General features: G+C 47.8%; 1 long non-coding RNA gene across 2 annotated transcripts; it reads left to right on the forward strand.

The window, feature by feature from the left end:
- The first annotated feature begins 937 nt into the window (after window positions 1–937).
- On the forward strand, window positions 938–9,889 carry LOC144496812 (uncharacterized). Of its 2 annotated transcripts, none has more exons than XR_013498429.1 (3): window positions 938–1,151; window positions 7,375–7,850; window positions 8,602–9,889. It is a non-coding gene; the product is annotated as an uncharacterized LOC144496812 (long non-coding RNA). The 2 variants fall into 2 exon arrangements; XR_013498430.1 differs by having other exon boundaries at window positions 8,627–9,889.
- Window positions 9,890–11,888: the final 1,999 nt, after the last annotated feature.

Genomic DNA, 11,888 nt, shown 5'->3' on the forward strand with positions numbered 1-11,888 from the left:
TGGAGAAGCCGATTGGCCGGAGCTCCTGTCACTCTGAGTGATGGGGCGGATTCCGGGGAATGGAGAAGCCGAATGGCCGGAACTCCTGTCACTCTGAGTGAGGGGGCGGGATTCCGGGGAATGGAGAAGCCGATTGGCCGGTGCTCCTGTCACTGAGTGAGGGAGGCGGGAATCAGGGGAATGGAGAAGCCGATTGGCCGGAGCTCCTGTCACTCTGAGTGAGGGAGGCGGGATTCCAGATCCTTGGAAGGTGATTGGTTTGAAATCCTGTCACTTTGAGCAAGGAACCGGTTTCCGGGGAGTCTGAAAGCCGATTGGTCAAAGCGCCTGTCAGGAGAGTGCGGGAGGCGGACTTTCGGGGAATCCTGAAAGGCGATTGGTCAGCGCGCCTGTCATTCAGAGTGAAGGGCGGGGTTCGCGAATACCGGAAATGGATTGGTCAGAGCTCCTGTCACTCAGAGTAAAGTCTGCGGGCTTCCGGGGAATGGGAAAGCTGATTGGTCGGTGTGGCTGTCATTTACATTGAGGGAGGCGGTTCCGGGGAGGGACTGTCGATTGGTCGCTATAACTGTCAATCAGAAAAGAAGCGGGTGTACTTGGCATCGGGAACGCGATTGGTCACTTAGACTGAGGGAGGCTTGTTTCATGAAGCTTAGAAGGCGATTGGTTCGCGCTCCTGTCACTCTGAGCCTGAATACTGATTTCTGGAGGATCTGTAAGCCGATTGGTCAAAGCGCCTATCAGTCATCGTGAGGGAGGCGGGATTTCAAGTAGTCCGTAAGGCGATTGGTTCACATTGGACGTCAACCAGAGTCACGAGGGCGGGGGCTGTGCGAATTGGGGAGGTGGAGTGGCCGGAGCGCCTGTCACTCAACTGAAGGGAGGCGGGTTTGCGGAACGTTGGAGGTGATTGGTTGCATCTCCTGTCTCTCTGTGCGAGGAAAACCGGTTTCCGTCCTCAGCATTTGGGCAGTGAGTTTTTGATTTGATTTGGTTCATTATTGTCACATGTATTAGTACACAGTAAAAAGTATTGCTTCTTGCGCACTATGCAGACAACGCATACCATTCATAGAGAAGGAACGGAGAGTGTGCAGAATGTAGTGTTACAGTCAGAGCTCGGGTGTGGAGAAAGATCAACTTAATGCAAGGTAAGTCTATTCAAATGTCTGATGGCATCAGGGAAGAAGCTGTTCTTGAGTCGGTTGGTAAGTGACCTCAGACTTTTGTATCTTTTTCCCGACAGATAAAGGTGGAAGAGAGAATGTCCAGGGTGTGTGGGGTCCTTAATTATGCTGGCTGCTTTTCTGATGTGGAGATGCCGGCGTTGGACTGGGGTAAACACAGTAAGAAGTTTTACAACACCAGGTTAAAGTCCAACAGGTTTATTTGGTAGCAAAAGCCACACAAGCTTTCCGAAAGCTTCTGTGGCTTTTGCTACCAAATAAACCTGTTGGACTTTAACCTGGTGTCGTTAAACTTCTTACTGCTTTTCTGAGGCAGGGAGAAAAGTCAATGGATAGGAGGGTGGTTTGCATGATGGACTGGGCTACGTTCACAACCCTTTGTAATTACTTGCAGCTTTGGTCCGAGCAGGAGCCGTACCAAGCTGTGATATATCCGGAAAGGGTGCTTTCTATGGTGCAGCTGTAACAATTGCTGAGAGTTGCAACGGACATGCCAAATTTCCTTCGCCCCCTGAGAAAGTAGAGGCGTTGGTGGGTTTTCTAAACTATAGCGGCAACATGGAGGGACCAGGACAAGTTGTTGTAATCTGGACATCTGGACACCTGGAAACTTGAACCATGGTGGCACGGTGACACAGTGGTTAGCATTGCTGCCACACAGTGCCAGGGACCCGGGTTCGATTCCGGCCTTGGATCACCGTCTATGTGGAGTTTGCACATTCTTCCCGTGTCTGCATGGGTTTCCCCCGGGTGCTCCAGATTCCTCCCACAGTCCAAAGATGTGCAGGTTAGGTTGATTGGCCATGCTAAAATTAACCCTAGTTCCAGGGGGATTAGCGAGGTAAATATGACGGGTTAAAGGAATACGGTTTGGCTGGAATAATGGTCGGTGCAGACTCGTTCGGCCGAATGGCCTCCTTCTGTATTGTAGGGATTCTACGATTCTATATCGACTTCATCCCAGTTGCTGGAGAGGAGCGTGTCCTCCACTACGCTTCCTGAATATCTCTTTGTCAAACTGTTTGCGTCCCTCCCACAATTTGCCTGTCCACCTATTTTTGTGTTGACTGCAAATTTGGCTACAGTTCATTCGCATTCTTCCTCCAAGTCATTAATATATATTATAAACAGTTGTGGTCCCAGCATTGATCCCTGTGGAACAGGTTGCCAACCTGAAACATAACCCCTTTTCCCCTCTCACTGTTCCCTGCCCATTAGCCAATTCTCTATCCATGCCAATATACTATCTCTAACACCATTGGCTTTAATCTTATGACTTAACCTTTTGTGAGTTACCTTGTCGAACGCCTTCTAGAAGTCCAGATACAACACATCTACCATTTCCATTTATCAACTCTGGTTGAGACGTCCTCGAATAATGCTAATAAATTTGTCAGACATGATTTCCCTTTCATGAATCCATGCTGACTCAGCTTGATTAGATTATGATTTTCTAAATGTGCCCTGTTACTTCCTTAATTGATTCCAACATTTTTCCAGCAAGAGATGTTAGGCTCAGCGGGCTACAGTTACCTGCTTTTTGCCTCTTTCTCTTTTTGAATAGCAGTGTCATATTGGCAGTTTTCCAATCCTCCGATACATCTTCAGAATCCAAGGATTTTTGGAAAATTACAACAAATACAGTTATTTCATTTAAGGTTCTCGGATGCAATCCATCAGGGCTAGGGGACCTATCTTAGCCTCATTAGTTTATCTGACACTACTTCTCTAGTGATGGTACATAATTCCTTCTCCCCCCCTCCCCCTTATTCTTTAGCATTAATGGGATGTTTCAAGTATCTTCCACTGTAAAGACTGATGCAAAATATCTGTTTAACTCTTCTGCCATTTACCCGTTCCGCATAACTATCTCCCAGATTCATTTTCAAATTGCCCTATGTTCACGTTGACCCCTCTCTCCCTTTTCATATATTTAAAGAAGCTCTGATTGTCAGTTTTTATATTCCTAAGCCTTCCTTTACAGCGAGCCTACACCGACAACACCCACCCAGACCCTATCCCCGTAACCCCATGTATTTACCCTCCTAATCCCCCTGACCCTAAGGGGCAATTTAGCACAGCCAATCAGCTTTCCCTGCACATCTTTGGAGTGTGGGTGGAAACTGGAACACATGGAGAAAACCCATGCAGATATGGGGAGAACATGCAGACTCCACACAGACCGTCACTTGAGCCGGAATCGAAGCCAGGTCCCTGGCGTTGTGAGGCAGCAGTGTTAACCACTGTGCCACCGTGCTGCCCATAGGAACTCCATTTCCATATCCCTTTAACTGACCCGTCTACCCAATTAATATCAGGGTAGTTGAAATCCCTCACCCCCTTCTCCATCAATTATTATTCTGTTTTTTCACTCAATTTCCAATTGTGTCCTTATATTTCCTATTCCACATCCATTGCAGTTAATAATGTGATGGATCCCAAGAACACTCTGGGAACTGCCTTGGCATATTTTATCTAAGGCGCTATGTTAATGCAGGTAGTAGTCAATTTCTGTGGTCATATTGTAAACTTTAAGCCTTCTCCTAATGTTTACTGAAATCCGCTGCCCTTACTCCAGTCAACAGCACATGGCGTGGGAGTTCTGGGATTGGAGTTGAGTTGGTGACGAGAGCAGTAGCAAGGGGTTGTGTTGGTCCTGTGTCTTTACTGTAGAAAATCTTGTCGAAGTGTGAAGACAAATAGAGGAGCAACTCTACTTTCCGAGAATGTAAACTGAAGCAATTCCAATATCAAAGCATTTAAAATGATTTTGATTTGATTTATTATTGTCACGTAATAACATACAGTGAAAAGTATTGTTTCTTGCGTGCTATACAGACAAAGCATAGTGTTCATCGAGAAGGAAATGAGAGAGTGCAGAATGTAGTGTTACAGTCATAGCTCGGGTGGAGAGAAAGATCAACTTAATGCGTGGTAAGTCCATTCAAAAGTCTGACAGCAGCAGGGAGGAAGTTGTTCTTGTGTCGGTTGGTACGTGACCTCAGACTTTTGTATGTTTTTCCCAATGGAAGAAGGTGGAAGAGAGAATGTCCGGGGTGCATGGGGTCCTTTACCGAGGCAGCGGGAAGTGTAGACAGAGTTAATGGATGGGAGGCTGGTTTGCATGATGGATTGGGCTACATTCACGACCTTTTGTAGTTCCTTGCAGTCTTAGTATTATTATTTATATTTATGGTATTATACTATTCTTATTTATTTTTATATTATTTATATTAACCGGGTGTTGTGAGACTTCTTCCTGTGCCGACCCCAGTCCAACGCCGTCATCTCCACATCTTGCGGTCTTGGGCAGAGCAGGAGCCATACCAAGCTGTGATACAACCAGAAAGAATGCTTTCTGTGGTGCATCGGTAAAAGTTGGTGAGAGTCGTAGCTGACATGCCAAATTTCCTTTGTCTTTGGAGAAAGTAGAGGCGTTGGTGGGGCTTTCTTAACTATACTGTTGGCATGGGGGTACCAGGACAGGTTGTTGGTGATCTGGACACCTAAAAACGTGAAGCTCTCGACCCTTTCTACTTTGTCCCCATTAATGTAGACAGGGGCATGTTCTCCTTTACGCTTCCTGAAGTCAATGACAATCTCCTTCATTTTGTTGACATTGAGGGAGAGATTATTGTTGCCGCACCAGTTCACCAGATTCTCTATCTCATTCCTGTACTCTGTCTCGTCATTGTTTGAGATCCGACCCAGTACGATGGTGTCGTCAGCAGACTTGAAAATTGAATTGGAGAGGAATTTGGCCACACAGTCATGGGTGTATAAGGAGTATAGTAGGGGGCTGAAGATGCTAAAGATGAGGTTCAGATGTTTGAGCCGCTCAGGGAGCGCAGAGAATGCTCCAGATCATCATTGTCTGCTGCACCCTGCACAACCTTGTGCTACAGACGGAGAATGTCTTTCCTGAGGGAGCGAGATGTCTCCTGTGATGAGGGTAATAAAGTGGGTGGATCTCCCAGGGGCCAGGATGTCACTGAACCACATGCAGGGTCTATCCCAGGGGAATGATGTGGCAGACGGGCCCATGTCAATCTGATAGCTCCCAGATTCCAGACACAGTAAGCTGCTGATACATCTGTTGAATTTTTTTCTGTCCTTTGCTGGCTGGACAGCCTCAGGATATTTTTCACTTGTTTACTGTCATTATTTTCCTCTCATGAACCTTGATTTATGAGCGCAGAATTAAATTTCAGTAGTTACTGTCTTCCCTGCTGTGGGTTTGATACTTTGCCTGCACCAAACTGTTAAAATGCAGAGTCCTGATGCTAAATGCACGCATTAGGACCTTCTGTTCCCCCACAATCTCAGACACCTGTCAGTAGAATTGTGATTTCACCCAAACACTCACAAAGTCCGTGTGTACAGCAGCTTGGAAACAATATCAAATCTAAACTCACCAGGGATACACTCATGTTACCCTGACACCTGCTGCTAATGGCAGGGGGTGGGTGAACTGGCCGAGAGCTCTTTCAGGCAGAACCAGATGGATGAGCCCACAGGGAGGAGCAGCATGAGAACAACATTTGTCCCCTTGAAATCGCTGCTTCATGCAGATTGATGAGGGATGTTCATGTTCCTGCCCCTGATTGTCACTCATACATCATAAACCCATATCCATTGACATCTTCATCATGCCAATGTGCTTTGAAGTAACTTTGTAATCCGCTCACTGAGAGTCCCTTACCTGCACTGTGTTCTTGAGGTGCAACCACTCCAGATCCTCCAACCGCAGAGACCCCTTGAAGTCTCAGTCCTAAATGGCGTTTGCTGAAGTGTGAGACTGTGATCTGCCATTCTGTCTCCCACAGCAAAGAGAAACGTCTTTCCTGCCTGGGCCCCATAGAGGCCTATTATTGCTGCTGATGCTTCACATCGATAGCCTGTCACTTCACAGCACGGTCCAGAACACAGGCCCATTCTACTCTCTCTCTCTCTCTCTTTCTCTCCTCATGCGCTTAAACCCCGATCCTTCAATGATGTCCACAGCAATTTGATTGCTTAAACCTTCATGCCAGGTCTACCAGGCAGATAAGCAAGGCACACAAATCTTCATGTGAGGTCTGAAAAAGACTTAGAAACGAGGAACAGGAGTAGGGCATTCGAGCCTGCTCTGCCATTTAATTTGATCATGGCTGATCCTCCTCTTGATGTCACACTCCCGTCTTCTCCCATACCCCATGATGCCTTTAGAGTGTAGAAATCTAACTATTCCCTTCTTAAATATGTTCAGTTATTTTGCCAACATGCCTTCTGTGGTAGAGAATTCCACAGGTTCACCACGCTCTGAGTGAAGATGTTTCTCCTCATCTCAGTCCTAAATACCCTTCCCCGTATCCTGAGGCTGTGAATTCCTGTGACATACCCCCAGCCAGAGGAAACAACATCCCTGCATCCAGCCTGCCCAGCCCTGTCAGAATTATATATGTTTCAATGAGATCCCATCTTACCTCCTGTGAATGGCAAGAAGTGGGGACTTCTTTGAAGGTTCACTGGCACGATGGGCCGAATGGTCTCTTTCCATTGCGAGATCATGTTATGATTTTTATATAATCTAATATTTGGATCAGATTAAATCCACATTTTAAAAGTTGTCTTCAACTGAAAATTGTTTTATGAGAAGAGAATGAATAGACTCTGTCTCAATTCCCCAGGTTTAAATGAGAGGGAGTTTGACACACGGTAGATGCTGGAAGGATGGTTCCCCTGGCTGGGGTCTCCAGAACCAGGGACTTTAGCAGCTTGATGGTGATGTTCCTGGAATAATAATCCAGACTCCAACCAGTGGAGAATTTTCCCCCTGATTGCATTGAGTTGGCTTTTGCTGGGGCTCCTTGATGCCAAACTGGGTGAAATGCTGCCCATTTGGAGAGAAGCCACAGGAAATGAGTCTGTGCCTGTGGACAAATAGAAGTGACCTGAGGAGGGCAGCTCCACTCAGCTGGATAGCCGAGAGCCGGCATTTCACAGGAGGATGGTCTGATCAGTGGGACGATGAAAGTGAGGAGGGATAGTTCACCAGAGCCAACCCCAGATAGGATGTGTTTTCTGAGTTTGATGCAGTGTGTTTTAGCGCTGTGGCAGGGATGGATATCTGGAACTAGAAATTGTGACAAAGATCACACGAGTTAATGTGAGGAGTCAGCGTTAATGTCTACTTCCTCTTCTCCAGGTAGAACCTCAATCATTTGTCAGTTGCTGAATCAGGATTTTACTCTGGGACAGAGTGAGGAGGCAGCGTCCAAGTCTACCTCAGCCCGAAAGGGGATCAGAGCCCGTGCTGTTGCTGCTATTCTGAACCATGCACGAACTGTCTGGAAAACTGGGTTAAAGATCACCGGGCAGAATTTTACCATCTCATTGTGCCCATTTTATGGCGGGAAAAAGTCATCAAATCGGTCATGGTGCAACTAGTGGGAACTGCGCCCATTCCCATTTTCCCACCAAAAATATCAGCACGATCGGGACCACGCCCAAAAATCGTATATTTGCATTTTTTTGCATTCATCACAATGTAATTAGCGAGTTTCACTCCCAATCGTCCTAGCTCACCTCCTTAACCACCTCGTTCGCTGCAGCTGGAATCAGTGAGGAAAACACCTCAAGTTTCACAGTCGCATTCAGAGAGCAGAGAGGGTGAACGAGGAGGTAAATCTCTGCTTTCAAATAGCTCCATGCTACTGAGCGGGGGGTGGTTATTTCATGGCGGTCATTTTGCGTTTTGCACTGGGGCGGGGGGGCTGCGAGTGTGTGGAGGGGTTGCTGTTATTCACAGAGTTCAACTTTGGCCTCTCAGCATGGGCCCGGGTCTGAGTGCTGACCTCAGGTCTTAGCGCTGACTCTGGGTCCTAGTGCTGGCGGCAGCAAAGACTGTTGCTGGTGTGGGATGGGCTGGAAACTCTCTGAAGTGGCAGTGCTGCAGCTCGGGGCAAGCCTCAAGCAGCACTGGGGCCGTGACTGCATGGGTTCTGGGTGTGTGTTGTGAATGGGGGCCTGTGTATCCATGCTGGGGAGCTGTGGAGGAAATATTGGGGGCTGTGTATCCATTCTGGGGGCCGTGGGGGGTATGGAGAGTGTGTGTTGCTGGGCAGTATGGGGGGATATGGGGGGTGTGTGTTGCTGGGGGGTCTGTGGGGGGGTATGGGGAGCGTGTGTTGGTTGGGGGGGGGCCTGTGGGGGTTATGGGGAGTGTGTGTTCCCGGGGGAGGGTCTGTGGGGGGGTGGGGGTATGAGGAGTGTGTGTTGCTGGGGTGGCCAATTGGGAATATGGGGAGTCATGGGTTTAGAGGCTTGGTGAGTTGCTGGGTGGTGAAGGAGCTTTGGTGATTACACCCACCGACTGGGTTACAAATTGGAAGTAGATTGTTTTTACTCATTCATGAGATGTGGGCATTTATAGCCCATCCCTTATTGTCCTTGAACAGAGGCTATTTAAGAATCAACCACATGCTATGGATCTGTAACCCCTGCAGGCCAGTGCGGGTAAGGATGAGCTGTGAATAATGAGCTGGACTCAACCACACCAAAGATTCACCAAGTAGCAAGTTACTGGATAGAGGTTGAAGCTTGGCACTATTTTGAAGACCAAGGATATCGTCCCCCGAGCCTGGGTAATATTTAACCCCCTTCCCCATAAACATCACAACATGACAGAATCTCTGATCATTATCATGCTACGGATTTTAGAAGTTTGCTGAGCACAAACTGGCTGCTGCATTCCAAGGACGAGCACGCTTCAAGAAATACTTCATTGACTGTAAAACACTTTAAGGCATCCCTTGGTGATAAAATGTGCCTGCATTTTCTTGCTCTTTCCTGTTCAGTGGGAAACACTTTCCTGCTGTGCTGCTGTTCCTCCAGCAGGTGGAGTCGTGTGCGTTTCTGCAGCAGCTCAACCCATCCCAGAACCCTGCTGCACTCGCAAAGCTTCACTCATAAATATAGTCGCTGTTCTCATATAGGAAAATGCAACAGCCTTGTTACACACATCACCATCATCGACTTCAGAAAACGTAGTGGAGGACATGCCCCTGTCTGCAACAACGGGAAGAAGTCGAAATGGTTGAGAGCTTCAAGTTTCCAGGTGTCCAGATCACAAACAACCTGTCCTGGTCCCTCCTCGCCGATGCTATAGTTAAGAAAGCCCACCAATACCTCTACTTTCTCAAGGGGCGAAGGAAATTCAGCATGTCTGCGACACTCTCACCAATTTTCACAGATGCACCATAGAAAACATCCTCTCCGGATGTATCACAGCTTGGTACGGCTCCTGCTCCGACCAAGACTGCAAGGAACTACAAAGGGTTGCAAACAGAGCCCAGTCTATCATGCAAACCAGCCTCCCATCCATTGACACTGACTACAGTTCCTCGGAAAAGCAGCCAGCATAATTAAGGGCCCCACACACCCCGGACATTCTCTCTTCCACCTGTTTCGATCAGGAAAAAGATACAAAAACCTGAGGTCACATTCCAACTGACTCAACAACAGCTTCTTCCCTGCTGCCATCAGATATTTGAATGGACCTGCCTTGCATTAAGTTGATCTTTCTCTACACCCCAGCTATGACTGTATCAGTACATTCTGCACTCTCTCCTTTCCTTCTCTATGTATGGTTGCTTTGACTGTATAGTGCACAAGAAACAATGCTTTTCACTGCATACTGGTACGTGACAATAAATCAAATCAAAATTAGATGGGTGAGTAGTTAATCCCTCTTTGCCACTGTTGGTTCAAAGAGGAATGCTGACCAGGAAACTGGGAGAACTCCCCCACTCCATCTTTGGCGGTGAGATCCAAAACACACAAAATTGGAACAACCAGAGAATTATACAGCTTAGAAGAGGCCCTCTGGCTCATCGAGTCCACAACTACACATGAGAAACATCTGAACTCCCACCTAATCCCATCTGCCAGCACTTGGCCCATAACCCTGAATATTATGATGTGCTGATCCAGATACTCTTTTTCAAGGATGTGAGGCAACCCGCCTCTACCACCATCCCAGGCAATGCATTCCAGACCGTCACCACCTTTTGGGTAAAAAAATGTTTCCTCACATCCCCCTGAAACCCCCTGCCCCTCAACAAGAGTGGGACATTCAGCCCATTGAGTTTTTTTTCTATTCCAATACAGTAAGATTGCCCCCGTGCAGCAACTCCATTTACCCGCCTTAATTACAGAATCGCTTTATACCCTGGCTGTTCCACAAGAGGAAGTTCCACATTTCCATTCCCTTTTTTATGGGATGTGTACATCGATGACTGCAGCAACGTTTGTTGCCCATTCCTAATTACCGTTGAACTGAGTGGTTTGCTGGACCATTACACAGGACAGTTAATAGTCAAACATATAGCGGTGGGGCTGGTAGGCTAGACCAGGTGAAGATGGCAGATTTTCTTCCCTAGGAGGTTGTGACAAATGGCTTTGGTTGGGGCGGTACGGTGGCACAGTGGTTCGCACTGCTGCCTCACAGCAGCAGGAATGCAGGTTCAATTCCTGTCTTGGGTCACTGTCTGTGCGGAGTCTGAACATTCTCCCCGTGTCTGCGTGGGTTTCCTTCCACAGTCCAAAAGGCGTGCTGGTTTGATGCAATGGCCATGCTAAATTCTCCCTCCGTGCACCCAAACAGGTGCTGGAGCGTGGTGACTAGAGGATTTTCACAGTAACTTCATTGCAGTGTTAATGTAAGCCGACTTGTGACACTAATAAAATACAAATCTATACTCCTGATTTATTGATGTAATTCTGTGGTGGAATTTGAACCTCTGTCCTGAGATTATTATCCTGGGTTTCTCTATGTCAGCTCTGGTGACATTACCACCATCTTCCCCATAAACCAAAGATTCCCGATTTCTCTCCTGAATGACAGAACTCTCATTCCGAAGATGATTCCCACTTATTCTGGCCATGGCCCTTGTCATCTATCGCCACCTGCCGCCTCCAGAGCAACATTACAGGCAGGAAGGTCACCGGGTTCCTGCAGTTCACAGCTCATTCTACCCAGTAAATTCCTCTCTACAATTGAGCTTCTATTTCTCTTTTCTCCCCTTCCTTCTTTCCCCCAGCCCTAAGGGGTCCTTGCTGATCTTTCAATTCCCAGTTCCCACACAGGGATTATACCCGGAATGTTAACCTGGCTTCTCTCTCCACCCGTGACTGAGACCCACACCCATCAGTTTACAGCTGGCAGGAGGCAGGGAGACGGTGTGAAATTATGGGATGGATCGGTAAGTGACCTTTAACCCCGCAGCGGGGACCGAGGTTTTCCCGTCGCCATTCAGTTCCGGGACTGAAGATGGGAAGGATTCTCTCAGTGAAAGTGTGGGTGAAAGTGTGGAGATGGGACATGTTGTCCGCATTGTAAAATGACACCTGTCCACCCTCATAGTCCAGGAAAACCCCGATCTTCCGGGGATTCACACCCGGGGTGAGGGGGCTCCGCGAGGGGGAGTTAGCGGCAAAATAAACACTCTGTTCTCAGCCGAATATCCGGTTTATGATCTCTGCTCCAATCTCCCTTTCCTGGTCACAGACTCTCGGGCCACTCCTACTTCCCACTCTGTCTCCCCCACCTCCACCTCCCAGTAATGTCTCCCTGATGGGAATCCCTCTGATCCCAGGACACAGAACCAGGGATCAAACCTCTCCGGGGTGTCAGAGAGCGGCTGCCGTTTGTCTCCGAGT

Source organism: Mustelus asterias, chromosome 8, assembly GCF_964213995.1.
Source record: "Mustelus asterias chromosome 8, sMusAst1.hap1.1, whole genome shotgun sequence".
Classification (NCBI taxonomy): domain Eukaryota; kingdom Metazoa; phylum Chordata; class Chondrichthyes; order Carcharhiniformes; family Triakidae; genus Mustelus; species Mustelus asterias.